Genomic DNA, 17,027 nt, shown 5'->3' with positions numbered 1-17,027 from the left:
CTTAGCTCTTTCCCTCTATGCAACTGATAGAAAGAAAATAAAGTATCTGATTTGCTGTACCCAAACAAAAAGTGAGAACTCTGTTATTTTCCAACAGAGCCTACATCATTTTGTATTTGACTTCAGTTATATAACAAAAAAAAAAAAAAAAAAAATCTACATTTGTAAGTTGCACTTTCATGATAAAAAGAGATCACACTACAGTACTTGTATGAGGCGAATTGAAAAATACTATTTCTTTTGTTTATTTTTACAGTTCATATATGTGTAATAAATATGAAGTGAGCACTGTACAATTTGTATTCTCTGTTTAATTGAAATCAATATATTTAAAAATGTAGAAAAACATCAAAAAATATTTAATAAATTTCCATTGGTATTCTACTGTTTAACAGTGCAATTAAAACTGTGATTAATTTTTTTAAATCGTGATTAATTTTTGAGTTAATCGCGTGAGTTAACTGCAATTAGTCGACAGCCCTAGTAAATATATAACTTTATTCATGCAAGTGGGTCCACATGAATCACTTACAATAATAAAGATACTTAAATGCCTTAGTGTTTACAGGACAGAGATCTAAGGGTACACCTACAGTGCAAGCAAAAAAAAAAAAAAAAAAAAAAAAAATCCCCACAGCAGCAAGTCTCAGAGCCTAGGTCAATTGACTTGGACTTGCATTATGGAGCTAAACATAGCTGTGTAGGGGTTCCTGCTGGGGCTAAAGCCCAGAGCCCAAGCTCCAGTGCAAGCAAGAATGTCTACACTGCTACTTTTAGGCCCTGTCTACACTACAAAGTTTTGTCAGCAAAAGCTGCCTTTTGCGGACAAAACAGGGGAGGTGTACCCACTAAAAAGCTACTTTTGACGACAAAATAAAACCACCTATCAAGAGACACAAACCTTTTTGTGGCCAAGTTAAAGTAACAAAACACCAGCGTGGACACTTTGTTTTGTTGACATAACTGGCTTCCACCAGTATCCCACAATGCCTGCTATGACAGCTGTGCTCACTGTTTTGATTTCTGCTGCCCTGCAGGCATGTACTCCTCACCTTTCAAAGCTCCAGGAAATATCTGACAGAGGAGTATGCTGCTTCCATTTGGGGAACAAAGAGCAAATCATTAACGTAGAATTCTCCTGTTCTTACCTGCACTAGGAACACAGTGGCAGGCAGGCAGGAAGGGGAGGCGTGGGACTGTTGTGAGACTTTGACATTCCTCACAGTGGAGAGCTCACAGAGCTGCTCAGGATGCCACTCCTGGCAGCTGAGGAGGCTGTGGGAATCACAGAACCATAGGCAGGTAGGCAGAGCGGGCTGCTTCAGGAGAGACTGCTGTGCTGAGTAGAGTTGGGGGCTGATGTGGGAGGGTGTGTCCCCCCCTCCCCATGCCTCAGGATAGGTCTGTCAGCCTGCTGTCTCACACGCCGCAAACACACCATTCTCCTCTCCTTCTCCACCCCACACTTCAGTTGAAAAAGCACTGACAATCTACTAGGATGCCCTGGAAGATGGGATTGCTAACACAGTGCACTGCTCTGTCGATGCAAGAGCTGTTAGAGTGGATGCACTCTGCTGAGACAAGGAGCCAGTGTGGACATGCAACAGTAGTTTTAATTAAAACAGCATAACTTTTGCTGACAAAACTTTGTAGTGTAGACAAGGCCTTAGACTGGGGTGGGCAAATTTTTAGGCCCGAGGGCCACATCTGGGAATAGAAATTGTATATTGGGCCATGAATGCTCACAAAATTGGAGTTGGCATACAGGCGGGGGTGAGTGCTCTGAAGTGGGGCCAGAAATGAGGATTTCAGGGTGCAGGAGGGGGAATCAGGGCTGTGGCAGGAGGTTAGGGTGCATGGAGAGGCTCAGGGGTGCAGGCTCTGGGCGGCCCTTACCTCAAGTGGCTCCCGGAAGCAGGGGCATGTCCCTTCTCCGGCTCCTACATGGAGGTGCGGCCAGGCGGCTCTGCCCGCTGCCCCATCTGCAGACACCGCCCCTGCAGCTCCCATTGGCTGCAGTTCCTGATCAATGGGAGCTGCAGGGCCAGCGCTTGAGGCAGTGTGCAGAGCGGAGCTCCCTGGCTGCCGCTACGCATAGGAGCCAGAGAGGGGCCATGCCGCTGCTTCCGGGAGCCGCGGGGAGTGGCCCCCAATCCTGCTCCCCAGCTGGAGCACCAGAGCAGGGGAAGCCCCAGGCCCTGCTCCCCAGCAGGAGCTCGAGGGCCGGATTAAAACAGCTGGTGGGCCGCATCCAGCCTGTGGGCCATAGTTTGCCCACCCCTGCCTTAGACACATAGAGCTCACCTGAATCAGTTGACCCAGGCTTTAAGACTCACTGCCACAGGGTTTTGGATTTATTTTCTTTTTGCAGTACAGGCATACCATAAGAATTTATCTGTGTTGGTATTTAGAAGAGGGACTCAAAGGAGCTGTGAATGGAGGAATGACAGACATTTTCAGGAAGGTCCAACAGGAGTCCAGAATCCACTTCCGAACATCATACATCATACCTCAATCCCCTTCTCCTTCAAGCCATTCCTCAGAACATATCTGGTCCATGAAGACCACAAATCCTAGACCTCCTCTGAAGGAAACAGTATCTCACGTGAAATAAAAAAAATTCATGAAAGAAAAGAAGCCAATTAGCCAAAGAATAAATGGTCAGTTATAATTTCTTTCAAAACTACACGTAAAGGATTGTTTGGTAGGGCAACTCTCACCTTTTCATGTTCTCAGCATGTGTATATATATCTCCTTACTATATGTTCCATTCTATGCATCCGATGAAGTGGGCTGTAGCCCACGAAAGTTTATGCTCAAATAAATTTGTTAGTCTCTAAGGTGCCACAAGTACTCCTGTTCTTTTTGTGGATACAGACTAACACAGCTGCTACTCTGAAACTTTTACCCACAGTTCATATGTTTTTGAAGTTGAAATTCAGAAATATGCTGAAGGGTTCATAACTGAAATCAAACGAGAAGAGTTCATGTAACATTTTTAAAAAAGGAAAATTTTGTGGGTTAACATATTCATAAGTGTAAGTGATTACTTTAAAATGCAAAATCTTCCAAAATGCATACTAGTCATATTTTGGCATGTTACAAGAACAAATTAACATTTGCACACTAACGAGCTCACTCACTGGACATATTTAGATGCAAGTTCACACCTGTTTTCAGATATGTGCCTACTTTAACTTAATATACCTGTGTGACAGAGTGAGTGAGGATGGGCATAAAGCGGGGCGGATACTACTGGCAGAGTTCAGCACCCAGCATGGCTCTCAGTGAGGAGTTAAAGACCTGTAAATGGGTGTTTGCTTTAAAACAAAATAAATTCTACTCAACCCAATGGCAAAAGATCAAGAGGCTCGGCGTTAGGAAGAAGACACTCTCTCGCTCTACGGTGCAAGAGCCGTCCCGCCCGCCTTCCCACAGTCACGGAGCCCACTACCACCTCCTATGCCTGTCTGCCCCGACATCCCCAGCGCCCTACCGGATCTCCATAACCCTGAGCCACACTCCTGAGCCATTGCCCATCCCAGCCCCTCGAGCCCCTGCCCGCCGCACAGCCGCGAGGCGAGGAGCCCGACAGAGCCCCCTACTCACAGGCCGCGTCCTCCTGGTTCCACAACAGCGCAGCAGCCCCGCCGCCCATCACGCGGCCCGGACCGAGCAGGCCCCACCACCTCCCCGGGGCCCGCCGCAGCTCCCACAGGAAAACGGCGGAGGCGAGTCGCGCTCGCGACCTGAAAGAGAACCGCGGCGCAGGACAAGAGGAGCGTGCGTTCCCGCAGCCAATCAGCGAGCACTGCAAACGCCTTGCATTCTGGGAACTGGTCATTTCAGTGCCGCGCGGCTCTAGCCAATTGCTCGCGCTCTCTCCGCTCTGCTGGGCGGCGATTCGCGAGAATGAGTCCAGTCGCCATGCTGGGTGTGGCCGACGAGGTGCCTGTCTCTCCGCCATGTTGAAAGTGGCTCTCCCCCGCTGTGTTGTCAGGTGGGCGGCGCTGGTTTCCGGTTCCGGTGGGGTTAGTGGCTCTGCCTGCCGGGCAGGTGTCGGTGGTGCGGGGAGACCCGGGATGGGGCATTAAAGCGGCGGTTCCGCTCGTGGTCTGGACTCGTGCGCGGTGGTGGCGGCTGTTGGAGGCGCGGACCGAAGGGCGGCGGCTGCTGCTGCTGCAGGTGGGAGGAGGCGGAAATCTCCGGGTGCGGCGGCGGCCCGTGTTGCCGGGTCTAGGTGGAAGTGGGAGCAGGGCGGAGTCCGGGTCAGGTGCGCTGGGCTGAAGAGCGCTCTGGGTTGCCCCACGCGTGGGCTCGCTCCGAGCCGTGGGCTGGCTCCCTTTGCCCATGAGTCTGGCCTTAGTGCGGCCTCCAGGCGTGAGGCCGGGACGGGGCGGTGAGTTACAGGGAATGGATTTCAGAGTCCTGAGTTCCTGTCCAGTGATCCGGCCTGGAGGCTCTCCCCATCCTGCGGAGCTGTGCCGTGCTGCCCTCTCCCGGGGAGGCGCCATCTGTGCTAAAAGGCTTCACCAATTACTAGCAGCAAAGGTAGTGGAGAATTGGGGATATCTCCAGTTCAAATCACTGTGGTGACTTAGCTGTGTGTGTTCACTCATGTGCTTATTATCTCCTGATAAATTTGTTTAAAATGTGTTTTCATAATGTATTCAGTGAGTGCTGTTTAGCATGTGTAAGAGAGAAGTACTGAGCTCTAGGAAATGATGCTGGGTGGTAGATATGTACCTAGATAGAGAAGAAAATGTAAGTGTTTAAGCATTAGAAATAAGAATGGCCCACAACATAAGAATGGCCATTTTGGGTCAGACCAATGGTCTATCTAGCCCAGTAGCCTGTCTTCCAACAGTGGCCAATGCCAGGTGCTTCAGAGGGAATGAACGGAACAGGTAATCATCAAGTGATCCATGCCCTGTTGTCACTCCCAGCTTCTGGTAAACAGAGACTAGGGACACTTAGAGCATGTTACTGCATCCCTGACAATCCTGGCTAACAATCATTGGTGGACCTATCCTGCATAAACTTGTAGGGTTTTTTTTTGTTTTATTTTTGATCACTGTTACAGTTTTGGCCTTCACAACATCCCTTGACAAAAGAGTTCCACCGGTTAATTGTGCGTTGTGTGAAGGACTGCCTTTTGTTTGTTTAAAACCTGCTGCCTATTAATTTCATTGGATGTCTTAGTTCTTGTGTTATGTGGAGGAGTAAATACATTTCCTTATTCCCTTTGTCCACACCAGTCAAGATTTTATAGACTGCTATCATGTCCCCCTTAGTCATCTCTTTTCCAAGCTGAAAAGTCCTAATCTTTTTAATCTCGCCTCATATGGAAGCTGTTCCATCCCCTAATCATTTTGTTCCCCTTCTCTGTACCTTTTCCAGTTCTAATATATCTTTTTTTTTTGAGATGGGGGTGACCAGATCTGCATGCAGTATTCAAGGTGTGGGCGTACCATGGATTTATATAGAGGCATTATAGTATTTTCTGTCTTATTTATCCCTTTCCTAATGGTTCCTAACCATTGGCACTTCACACTGAAGAATGTCAGCTGCTCTCTTCAAGATGCCTTTAGAAGAGCAATTTGTTTCTGTATCCTTATAGAGCCCCTCGTCTCTGCAGAAAGAGTTTGTGAAAGTCTCTAGACTAGATGATGGCTGAAAGAAAGGTTCTTAGGGACGTGGAACCCTTATGCTACTCATTGCCTTTGCAGCATAGGCAAACCATGCTTCTATCGTTTGTTTATCAAACCTTTGTGCAGATCTAGAACATATGATAAATGGCATGAATCTTGTTCTATGTTGGGTTTTAAACATCTAATTTGATATTTTTTTCTTCCTGGCCTTAAGGGAGAGATCCTGTTATCTGCTTTCTGTGTGAACTCACAGTACCTAAGAAATGCTATCAGGTAGTTTAAAAGAAATAAAATTTCTGTTTTTAGTGGTTTAGAATGTAAAACTGGTAGGTCCTGCCTCCCCGTCATCAAACTGACAAGGCAGCAACCCCCAGTAAGCTACATAGATTATTTAACAACTCTTCCCTAGTTCTTATCCAAATGTCTTGAGGTGCTTTATAAACTTTTAGTTATCTGAGTCTTGTAGCATTGTCTGAGAGGTACATAAAGAATACTGGATCACTTCACCCATCTGCTGTAGCCTCATCTGGGATGGAACACAATTACTGTTTAATAGCACACAGCAACAGTATAGCCAAATGAATAATCTACCAAGTAGAATTTGCAAGGGAAACTTAGGAAGGTGTAATGTATTTACATGGGGCTGGGAAAGTCTAGTACCCCAGGGTTTAACACCCCTTCTGTCATGAAAAGTGACATTGGCTATTTCATGAATCTGAGTGAGCATATTCCCTAATTTTGCAGATTACACATAATATCATGCCTTCAGCAATATGATGCCCACTGATAATCATATTGGGATATTGGTTCAGTATTCAGCTGGAAGAAACATGTTTTACATCTATTCTGCTCCTCACAACGCTTCAGGGGTTGGAGCAGCAGCTTAGGAAGGCTCTTCAGGGGACAAAGAAGCAGGCCGTCCCCAGTGCTGATGAAGGGGCTCTTTGGCTCATCAGGGGCTGGCAAGTAGATTCTGAGAGAGGCCCAGTGGTGATGTTCTGGAAATTCATCCCTTTGAATACCTCACCCTTTTGTAAGTCCAGGCACAGTTATCAAAGGTGCTTTTCAATGCTATGCGTCTGACGAAGTGGGCATTCACCCACGAAAGCTTATGCTTTCCAATACATCTGTTAGTCTTAAAGGTGCCACAGGACCCTCTGTTGCTTTTTTTTTAATGCATTTGGGACAGAAACCGACTGTACAGTAAAATGGTCTTCCAGCCAATCATGGGAGGGCTCTTATACCCTAGTGATGGGGTTTTCCCAGAGGCAAAAAGCTGGCTCAGCTTGGACAAGTAAAAAGCTGAACATACTACAAGAAGATACAGCTGGAAGAATAGGAACTGTTCATCTCATCTTTGCAATGTGTTCAGGAAGTTGATAAGAGAAGCCAGGAAGGGTGCAGAATGGTATCTTTGTTTGTTTTTTGTTCTCCCCTCTTCCCCCCCCCAGTTGCTTTGTTCGTTTGGATATGAGACAGACGGGGGGGAGAGGTTCTGGTGCTGACACTTCATATTATCCTGCAGCAGGAGTCTGCTGTGCGTATAACATAAATAGGCTTATTCTCCTTTCAGCTAATGAAGGGGTTTTAAAAAAGCACATATGTTTCTTCCATGCACTCTTTCATATAAAAGATTTAGTAGGCCTGAGACAGCTCTTCTAAATCACCTAATTTCAAATTTATGATAGTACCACTCATCACTTTTTATCTTCAAACCTCTGTGCAAACATCAGTATATTAAATCCCTACATTCCTTTGGGGATAGCCATCATCTCTCTTACAGTTGTGAAAACTGAGGCACAGAATAGTTATGATGTGACTGAGGCCACACAGAGTCACTGTCAGAGCTGAGATTACAGCTCAGGAGTCCCACTTTGTTGCTGAAACAATTAGATCATGTTTGTCTCTTACTTCCTGCCTTTGTTTCTTTGGAAATATCTCATACCTGTAGATGCTCCTGTCAGCCGCCGACAGTTTGGTGTTACCCTGTTTTTAGTCAAGTGTGATTGTGCATACTCGTGTTCTTCACTGGTGCTTGCACAGAATTTCACAAGAAACAAATGAGCTAGTGAATGAGTTTCTTTTGAGAGTTTTTTTTTTTTTTTTAAATCTTATTCACTTTTTCTGGTAAACGCACCAGATTAAACAAAAGGTAAGTCAGGTTAGTTATTTGTATAGTCATCTGACAAGATTTAATGCAATAATTCAACACAAACATTTTATTCTGCAACACATGATATCCTTAAACATATACTCTGGAAAAACTACTCTTTTCTTTCCCTTGATTAAGGGACAGGGCCACATACACCTATTTACTATTATTACCATAGTTCAGCAGTTTTGTGCTCCTTAGAATTTTTCTCTGTCTAGACATAAAATTAATGTCCAAAGGGACACAGTCCACTGAATTATCACACTAAGAATTTCTTGCCTTATATTGTCAGAAGTAACATCTGCCATTAGTCTAATGGCAAGATCACATAGAAAACACTGACTGGATTTATAGACGTTAAGGCCAGAAGGGTCTATTATGATCTGTTCCGACCTTCAGAAGAACATAGGTAGTAGAACTTCACCCAATGTTTCTTGAGTCAAATCCATGAAGTCTGGTTTAACTAAGCATATTTTTTAGGTATACACCGACTTTTAATGTAAAGACTCCAAGTGATGGAGAACTAAATGCTTAAGTAATCTGTTCTGCTTGTTAATTACCCTCATCTTAAAGTTCTGATTTATTTCTAGTGTGAATTTGTCTAGCTTTAACTTCCAACCTTGGATTTTGTTATGTCTTTGTATACTAAATTCAAAGAGCTATCGGAAAATCTTCTTCCCATGCAGGTATTTACAAACCACGATCAAGTCTTATCTTTATCTTCTCTTGGATAAACTAAGCTTCTTTAATCTTGTGCTGTAAGGCACATTTTTCAGACCTTGAATATTCTTCTGGCTCTCTGCTGAACCCTTTCCAATTTCATATCTTGAAAGCTGGACATGGTATTATCTGTGTTTAGGGCAACAGACACCATTGCTGGAATACTATGTCCCTATTTTTACTTGAGTCCCCTACTTGATATCCCAGTATTTCTGGTGCACAGGAGCTTTTCACTAATAATAAGGGCTCTTTGGTAACTTTTCTGAAATAACTGGGTGATCATTTGCATATAGAAGTAGGTATTTGTCACAGCCATGACTGGGCATCCAGTTGCACAGTGGAGTCTAAAAAGACCTCAGGACTTCAGACTGACTTATTAATCTCCGTAGAGATGCCCTTTACAATGGGGGATGTTCTAGAAGAAGCAAGTTCGGTGAAGCATTTCCCATTTCATAACAGCATTCTCTGTCTTGTTGGGGTAAAGCTTTAGCCAACTGCTCTTTATCCAAGTGCTGCTTTTGGCAGCTTGCAGTAGCTGTGTGGTGACTATGTTTGTTAGATGATGCCCAGCTCTACATACATGCGGTGCTGGCACTTCAGCCTGGGTTGCTTCATCAGGCCTCCCAGCAGCTTCTTAGAGATGTTGATTAATATGAGGGGCAGGACTGACCCTAGTGGGACTCTGCAGATGAGGGTTTGGCAGTGGAGGAATGGTTGCCCTCTGAGTCTGCTCTGAAAGGAAGGATATGAACTATTTCAGTGTGGTTTTTATTCACCCCACAAGCTTCTTGTGGGGAGACAGGAGTATTCAGTGATCAAAGGTATCGACTATTGCACTACATCAGACTTTTGTATAGTCCAGTATTTTTCAACTTCTCTGGCTGGTGACTTTTTTTTTTTTTTTTTATTATTCAGACAAAAAAATTTTGTGGACCACCCACCTGGTAAAAAAAGATCAGTAACAAGCCTATGTAATACAGTATCTCCTCACTTACCGTCCTCCTGCTTAATGTTGTTTTGAAGTTATGTCGCTGCTCCATTAGGGAACATACTTGTTTAAAGTTGTGCAATGCTCCCTTATAACGTCGCTTGGCTGACTTTTTACAAGGGAGCATTGCACAAGTTCCTCTTCTCCATCTCCTCCCCCTCCCTTCCTCCCTCCGAGCGCTTTTTGGCGGTGCTTAGGACTTTCTGGCAGGGAGGGAGCGAACGGGGAAGCTGTTGCGTCCTATCCCCCCCCCCACACACACACACGGAATGCAGGGGCTTTAGGCACTTCTCTCCAGCCGCTGGCTGCGTGGCTGCCCATGTTCCTCCTGAGTCCTCCAACCCATGCTTGCAGGGCCGCATTCCAAAAGGGGCTTTAGAGCTGCAGGCCGGGGCCCCCTTAGCCCAGGGCCCTGCAGCCCCTAAAGCCCCTGTGTTCCGGGTGGCCCTGCCTGCCGGGGGGGGCAGCTCCCAGAATCGCGGCCATGGGGCGGTACTGTGCCACTTGCACACCTTCTGCACCAAACAGGAGCTGCCCCAGGTAAGTGCTCTGCACCAGGGCCGCCCAGAGGGGGGGACAAATGGGGCAATTTGCCCCAGGCCCCACAGGGGCCCCCACGAGAGTTCTTCGGGGCCCCTGGAGTGGGGTCCTTCACTCACTCCGGGGCCCGGACCTCCGGAGTGTCTTCCGCTCCGGGTCTTTGGTGGTAGGTCCCGGGGCGGAAGGACCCCTCCGCCACCGAACTGCCAGATCTTCGGTGGCAATTTGGCAGCGGGGGCCCCCTGCCGCCGAAGACCCCAGGCCCCCAAATCCTCTGGGCGGCCCTGCTCTGCACTTCCTGCCTGCCCCACCCCTGAGCCTCCTCCCGCACCCCCACCCTGAGTGTCCTCCCGCACCCTAACTCCCTCCCAGACCCTGCACCCCCCAGCCCTGAGCCCCAGGGGTAAGCCGGGGCACCTCCCCACCACAGTACAGTACTGTACAATATATAATGCCTTTTGTCTGCCCCCAAAAAATTTCCTTGGAACCTTATGGGGAAAATTTGATTAGTTTAACATTGTTTTACTTAAAGTTGCATTTTTCAGGAACATAACTACAACATTAAGTGAGGAGTTACTGTACAACTATTACTGCATTTGACCTCACAAACACAGAAGATTTTTGGTTTGCTGCCCTGAAATTATTCTGGAAATCTTGTTTTCATTGCTTGAGAACTGTAATAAAAATTTCAATGCCTCACAACCCTCTGACTGTCTTTTGTGATCTCCCCTGTCCCCTTTCTGGAGAAGAGGTGGAGGATCACAACACACCAGCCAAGAAACACAGGAATAGTCTAAATGCTTTCCATATTCTATGGAATGTACACCTTTTTTCTTTTTTTCCTTTTCTGGAAGGCATGAGGGTACAACATACAAAAGAGGGGAAATACTAGTAACTTAGTGAATGAGACACTTTAACAAATATCCTATTTAGGAGGAAAAAGGAAGTGCTAGAGTGGGGACAATTACTGGAAAAAGGCACTGCCTGTAGACTTAAAATGAATTGTGTTGTAATTTTTTTTTTAGCCTAGATAATGAGCCAAGTTATGAGATAACTTACAAGGTTGAGACATAAAAGATCTGAAAACTTGCACCATGATTTGTTAATAGTGATGAGCTATTTGCTTTGTATTGTTGCTCAGTCTTGATGTTCAGAAATATTTTATTTCCTCGTTATTTCAGAAATCTTTAAATTGAACTAATGTAAATCTGGCTACATGAGGGGAAATTAGAATAAGGGGGGGAATCAAATTTAACTGGATGTGATGCTTATTAAATGCACATCACTCTTAAACTGTAAATTGTGCAAATGAATGACTTCTATTAAACTTTGCTTTGTGTGGCTAATGCATTTAAAGCTAGTTGACCTTCTAACACATTAGGTTGTTAACATGAGAGAACAGATAGTGCTAAATGGCCTTGTGATTCTTGGGACTCTACCTGCAGTCCAAAAAATGTGACTGGTTGGATGGTACTAAGCAAATACCTCCAGCAATCCTGTTGGATTAAAGAATAAGATTAGAGCTAGTACAGCGTTTGGTATCTATTAAAGTCAAAATGATTTCTGTGAGTGCCAGTAAAGTAGAAGGAAGTGGAGAGAACTTTAAGTGTTGGTGATGGGATCTCTTCCCAATCATCGGGGTACTAGTGTTCTTAGCACCTGAATCTCATTCAATATGATACTAAAAATAGATGAAGAACAGTAAGAGTGCTTCCCAGAGCTGAGATGGGTCCTGCTGATAATTTCCTTGTTTGTGTACTTCTGTAGTTATATCCTGTATATTCTAAAAGCATGAGATATGTACACTGCAATAAAACATCCGTGGCTGGCCCATGTCAGCTGACTTGGGCTCAGGCTACTGCAGGGCTATAAAATTGCAGTGTAGATGTCTGGGCCTGCGCTGGAGCCTGGGTCTGGAACCGGAACCCTCGCATGGTGTGTTATTGCATTGTAGGGAGATCCACAGGGCTCAAAATAAGTATCTGCCAAACATGGAGTGGAGGAAGAACAAAACTGGCAAAGTGAAATAATCTTAGATTTCCTAACAGAGGAATTAAAACTACTTTATTTTAAAATTTTTATTTTTATATCTCCATAGCATTGGTTGTGGCCACAGCTGCCTGAGGAGGAGAAGCAGCAGAGGGGAGAGAGCTGGTACAGAGAGCCATTGGGAAAAGCAAAAAGTCAATAGTGGGGACTGGCCAGAGCTGGGGAACCCCTGCTGAGTTAGAGGAGAGCTTGTGTAGAGGCCCCCAGAAAGGAGGGGAAGAACCAGCCTAGTTAGGAGAAGCTGATTCCAAGACAAGAGGGTTGATGCTCCAGGGTAGATCCCAGAAGCAGGGGTAGGACTTGCAGGCAGGGACACCTTGGTGAATGGAACACTATGGGAACATATAACGGCCGTATCGGGTCAGACCAAAGGTCCATCTAGCCCAGAATCCTGTCTACCGACAGTGGCCAATACCAGGTGCCCCAGAGGGAGTGGATTGATTAAGTGATCTCTCTCCTGCCATCCATCTCCAGCCTCTGACAGAGGCTAGGGACGCCATTCTCTTGTTGCAGGAAGCCGAGCCCAGAACAAGGACCAAGTCTGGAGGGATGTTGCCTGAGCAGGGGGAGCACTCAGGTCTGGAGGCCTGTCTTGAGTGCAGTACTGTAGGGAGTTCTGTGGCAGGAAACCTGAGTTGGGGCAATGAAAGAAGACTTGCAGGAGAGGAATGAGTTTTGGAGCTCTCAGGCAGCCTGGAGAGTGGGGCCCCGGAAAGGGGCTAAAGGAACTTTGAGGGGTGGGTGACCTGGGAATGGTGACCTTTGAAAGGGTTTGAAGAGCTACTGTGTTGCAGTCTTATCTGTCTCTGGGGATTTGAGAGGAGCTGTTTTTACTATGAGCAATATGTGAACTGTGACATTTCATACGAGTATGGGGTTTGAATTTGCACTGAGATATAATATTCCTTTGTGTGGGTGGATTTCATGGAGAAACTGAGACAGGCCTGACTATTGTGCTATGGTCTGCTGCAGGAGGGTGCCCCAGGTGGGGCTCATCAGATCAGTGTTGCATAAAGTCTTTTTTAAAAGCAAAATATTACCTTTGCACCAAAGTAACCCTGTGATTTGCAGAAAGTATAAAAATGAGTGTGCAGTGTTTCCCTCTTGCTCCCCTGCCAATGTTCTTCAAATGTAACCAGTGCGAACTAGCTCTTGAGATGAGTCTTCATGTTCATTTAGTCTTTTCTTACAGTGCCAATTATACTATTCATTATTTTCCCCAGGAATATGACAATCACCAGTACAGACCACTGAACAGACATTAGATGCTAACAACTTTTGATTACTAATAACTTGGAAGTATGAAGTGGGAAAACTAGAGATGAAAGTGTTCCATAGCCAAACATTGGGTGTGGAGTTTCTTACTGCTGAATCAGTCTATAAGATTCTTCCAGTTTTGTTCACAAATTGGAAATCAATGTCTCTCTTCCCCGCCCCCCCCCCCCCCAAAAAAAAAGTACAGTTATTGTACAAGGCAAACATATGCAATGTTGGAATCATAAGATGTAGTAAGATGCTGGCTTTATCATTCTCTATACCTCAGCAGTAACTATCCTCCTTGGCTGACAGATAACTTCATTTTCTTTTCCCTCACCCATTTTATTGGTTACACCCAAGAGAAAAGGGGGAACTCTTATCTGCCAGGAAAAGCCCTTTATCTGTTTTTGAGGAACAAGCATCAAGGCATAGCTTATTCTCTGATACTGGTGAGGAAGGAAGAAAATTTGTGAAGGTGAATTATTAGCTCAGCAATAGGAGAACAGGAGGGAGGGCAAACAGGGTATGGTGGAGGGGGACATTTCTGGGAGGGAGGGGATATTGTGGGAGGCATGTCTGGGGAGGGAAGGGACTTCGCTAGAGGATGAAGTTGATTGAACTGTGGAAATCCAAAACTGTTGTATGTCAAGCCAACATGGAAGTACAGACCTAACACTGATTCAGAGTGGTAGTGTAGACACAGGTGGTGGTAGAATAATTGTTGACTATAATACCAGTTGTCCTCTCTGAAACAGACCAACATTTAGTTACTGGTTTCATTACATCCTTGAAAGCTGAGGAGAATGATGTCATTGTTTCCACCACTGCTTTTGTACAAAACGCACAAACCCTTTCACAACAATGTCGTATCCTGTTACTTTAATATTGGCTAAGTTTTGTAAAACTACTGTAGACAGATTCTTCATTGCCATAATGTCCACTCCAGACATGATTGAAATGAATAATTGCAGTTCATAAAACAGCCTAATAATAAAATGGCTTTCTGTAGCCTGGCACTGAATACAAATTCACAAGTGTATATACGGAGGCAGAATGTTCCCAAAATGTTGACATTCCTATTCTGACATATAGCAGTTTTTTTTTTTTTAGGTTTTTCTAGCGTGCCCAGCAAAACTGGCACAGAAATGAACTTTGAAATTCCAGCAAGTGTTAGGAATTATTACATGCCATGACCATACTGGGCAGTGCAACTTGAGTATACTGTAAAATGGTTTTAGAGGCAAGGGATAGCTGTTCTGTGTGTTTGTGTTTTGGAAAGAGGAGGCATTCTAAGGTGTGCTTACTATATTGTTATTGAACAGTCCAATTTAAATCTTGTTTGAACACACCTACCCTTAGCAACATTTTTCTTAAGTATGGAAATCTATAAGAGTGAGGTTGTTTTTAGTTACATAATGAATCTATAATAATTCAGGAGGACTATACAAATTCCCTATTGCAGACCACAGCTTGAAATCCACTACAAAATACTTGTAGGTGATCAGAACTGCTTATGTTAGAGGCTCGAGTGATCATTGTTAGATGTATCCTTGGTGTAAATTTAACTGTGATAAAATTTACAGTTGACACAAAAATTGAAGTGGTTGGAAATATACAGGAGGATAGGACCAAATGGCAGTGACTTGGACAAATTAGAGTAGTGGAAGTTGCAGGCAATGAGGGAAGATGTAATTAATGTAAAGATCTACACATGGGAGACAGAATAATAACTAAAGTGCCATATTTATTGCAGTCAAAGAAATTTCTCATCTTTCTTGCCTTAACTGGTTTAAGATTACTTTGTTGTCTCGGCAAACACCATTTGCTTCAGGGAAGGCTTGGGACAAGCGCTTGAAGGGGAGGTGTCTACAAGATGTCTGTTAGAAAGTGAGAACTGTTGCTGAAATGGATGAACAGTGTTTTCTGTTTAGTTACATGTTTAGAACGTCTTGTTTTTTGGATCTCTTGACACTAGAATTCAGTCTTTGTACATTTTTTGTAGGTCATAAAATTTACGATAGCTGCTGGTGGTAATATATTACTTTCCATTCATGTTCTGTTTGCCCTGGAGACTTGGATTTTGTTTTTAGGGAGTTACTCTTCAAATACTGACTTTCTTCTAATTTAAACTGCTATGTTCAAGTATCTGTGACTAATATTTTCCAGTGAGGACATCTGAAATCTTTCCCTATGGAGGAATCAATAGGGGTTTTTTGGTAGAAATACCTTTCTTTGAATAAAAAATGTGCAGTGAAGGGCTACTAGGATGATCCAAGGAATAAGAGGAGACTCAAAGAGCTTGGCTTGTTTAGCTTAACTGAAAGAAGCTATGGGGAGATATGATTGCTGTCTATAAATACATCAGAGGGATAAATACCAGGGAGGGAGAGGAGTTATTTAAATTAAGCCCCAGTGTGGACACAAGAATAAATAGATATAAACTGGCCATCAACAAGTTTAGGCTTGAATTAGACGAAGGTTTCTAACCATCAAAGGAGTGAAGTTCCAAAACCACTTTCCAAGGGGAGTGGTGCGGGCAAAAAACCTAACTGGCTTCAAGACTGAGCTTGATAAGTTTATGATGAGACTGCGTATAATGGCATGTAGCTGATCTGTGACTGCTAGCAGCAAATATCTCCAGTGGCTGGTGATGGGACACTGGATAGGGAAGGCTCTGAGTTAGTATAGAGACTTATTTCCCAGATGTTTGGCTAGTGAGTCTTGCCCATATGCTCAGGGTCTAACTGATCACCATATTTGGGGTTGGGAAGGAATTTTCCTCCAGGTCAGATTGGCAGAGACCCTGGGAGTTTTTTGTCTTCCTCTGCAGCATGGGGCAGGAGTCACTTGAAGGTGTAAACTAGTGTAAATGGTGGATTCTTTGTAACTTGAAGTCTTTAAATCAAGATTTGAGGACTTTAGTAACTCAGCCAGAGTTTAGGGGTCTATTACAGGAGTGGGTGGATGCAGTTCTGTGGCCTGCAATGTGCAGGAGGTCAGATTAGATTATCATGATGGTCCCTTCTGACCTTAAAGTCTGAGTCTATGCCAGCGCTTGGAGTTCAATTCATAATCCCCTTATGTTGAAACTGCATCATACAGTTCGGTATGTTTCTCAGTAGTCTTGGCTGTAAGATAAAGGAATTTATTCAGAAATTAAAAGGGTGCTTTAAAATAGTCTTGGTGTCAGATCTAGGTTTTTATTCCTTTTTTAAAAAGCGGATTTGCATACCTTATTGCACACATTTTTGCAACTTGGTTAATTTCATTGACATTTTAATATGCCCATTCAGTTTTGCAAACAGTGCTGTGCTAGTGCATTAAAATCAGAAAGTGAAACAGACTACTCTAGTTTAACTCACCAAATTGAGTGAAACGAATGTTCCTCTAGATACTAAAATACTTCTATTTACTGGATCAAGACCTAGAAGTGCCAGTGCAGAGTCTCTTGAAGTCAGATATGCTTTGCATTGGTGTGGGGGACCATACTATTATTTCTGTTTATGGGATCAGGGACAGTGCCTCTAATTTCCCTTATAGTTTTTCAAGACACAGATGCCTAGGGACTGCCATATAGTTTGGGATTCAAAATCTTCTGCGAAATCTGCTTTATTCTGTTCTTTCAACTTCTTAGTGAACTAGGAAGTAGATGTGGGGGAAAAAAGTACAT

The 17,027-nt window shown here is 44.3% G+C and overlaps 2 protein-coding genes across 16 annotated transcripts in view; one reads left to right on the top strand and one right to left on the bottom strand.

The window, feature by feature from the left end:
- Positions 1-3,813, bottom strand: part of ZNF106 (zinc finger protein 106) — a 79,209-nt gene extending 75,396 nt beyond the window's left edge. For 4 of the 14 annotated variants that reach the window (XM_005284616.5, XM_005284615.5, XM_008169902.4 and 1 more), the window contains exon 1: positions 3,610-3,813. The gene's annotated coding sequence lies outside the window, so the exon portion shown is untranslated. Of the gene's footprint in view, positions 1-1,148; positions 1,906-2,304; positions 2,430-2,510; positions 2,585-2,720; positions 2,965-3,609 lie in introns of those variants that run through there. The other 10 variants (XM_065595328.1, XM_065595333.1, XM_065595336.1 and 7 more) reach the window with 7 other exon arrangements.
- A 35-nt stretch (positions 3,814-3,848) lies between these two features.
- The window catches only part of SNAP23 (synaptosome associated protein 23), a 38,721-nt gene continuing 25,542 nt past the window's right edge, over positions 3,849-17,027 (top strand). The window contains exon 1 of one of the 2 annotated variants that reach the window (XM_005284617.5): positions 3,849-4,185. The gene's annotated coding sequence lies outside the window, so the exon portion shown is untranslated. Of the gene's footprint in view, positions 4,552-17,027 lie in introns of both variants that reach the window. The other variant, XM_005284618.5, reaches the window with a different exon arrangement.

The sequence above is a fragment of the Chrysemys picta genome, chromosome 4, assembly GCF_011386835.1.
Source record: "Chrysemys picta bellii isolate R12L10 chromosome 4, ASM1138683v2, whole genome shotgun sequence".
NCBI lineage: Eukaryota > Metazoa > Chordata > Testudines > Emydidae > Chrysemys > Chrysemys picta.
Note: the sequence above shows the minus strand (reverse complement) of the source record. Positions and strands in the feature narration are given on the sequence as shown.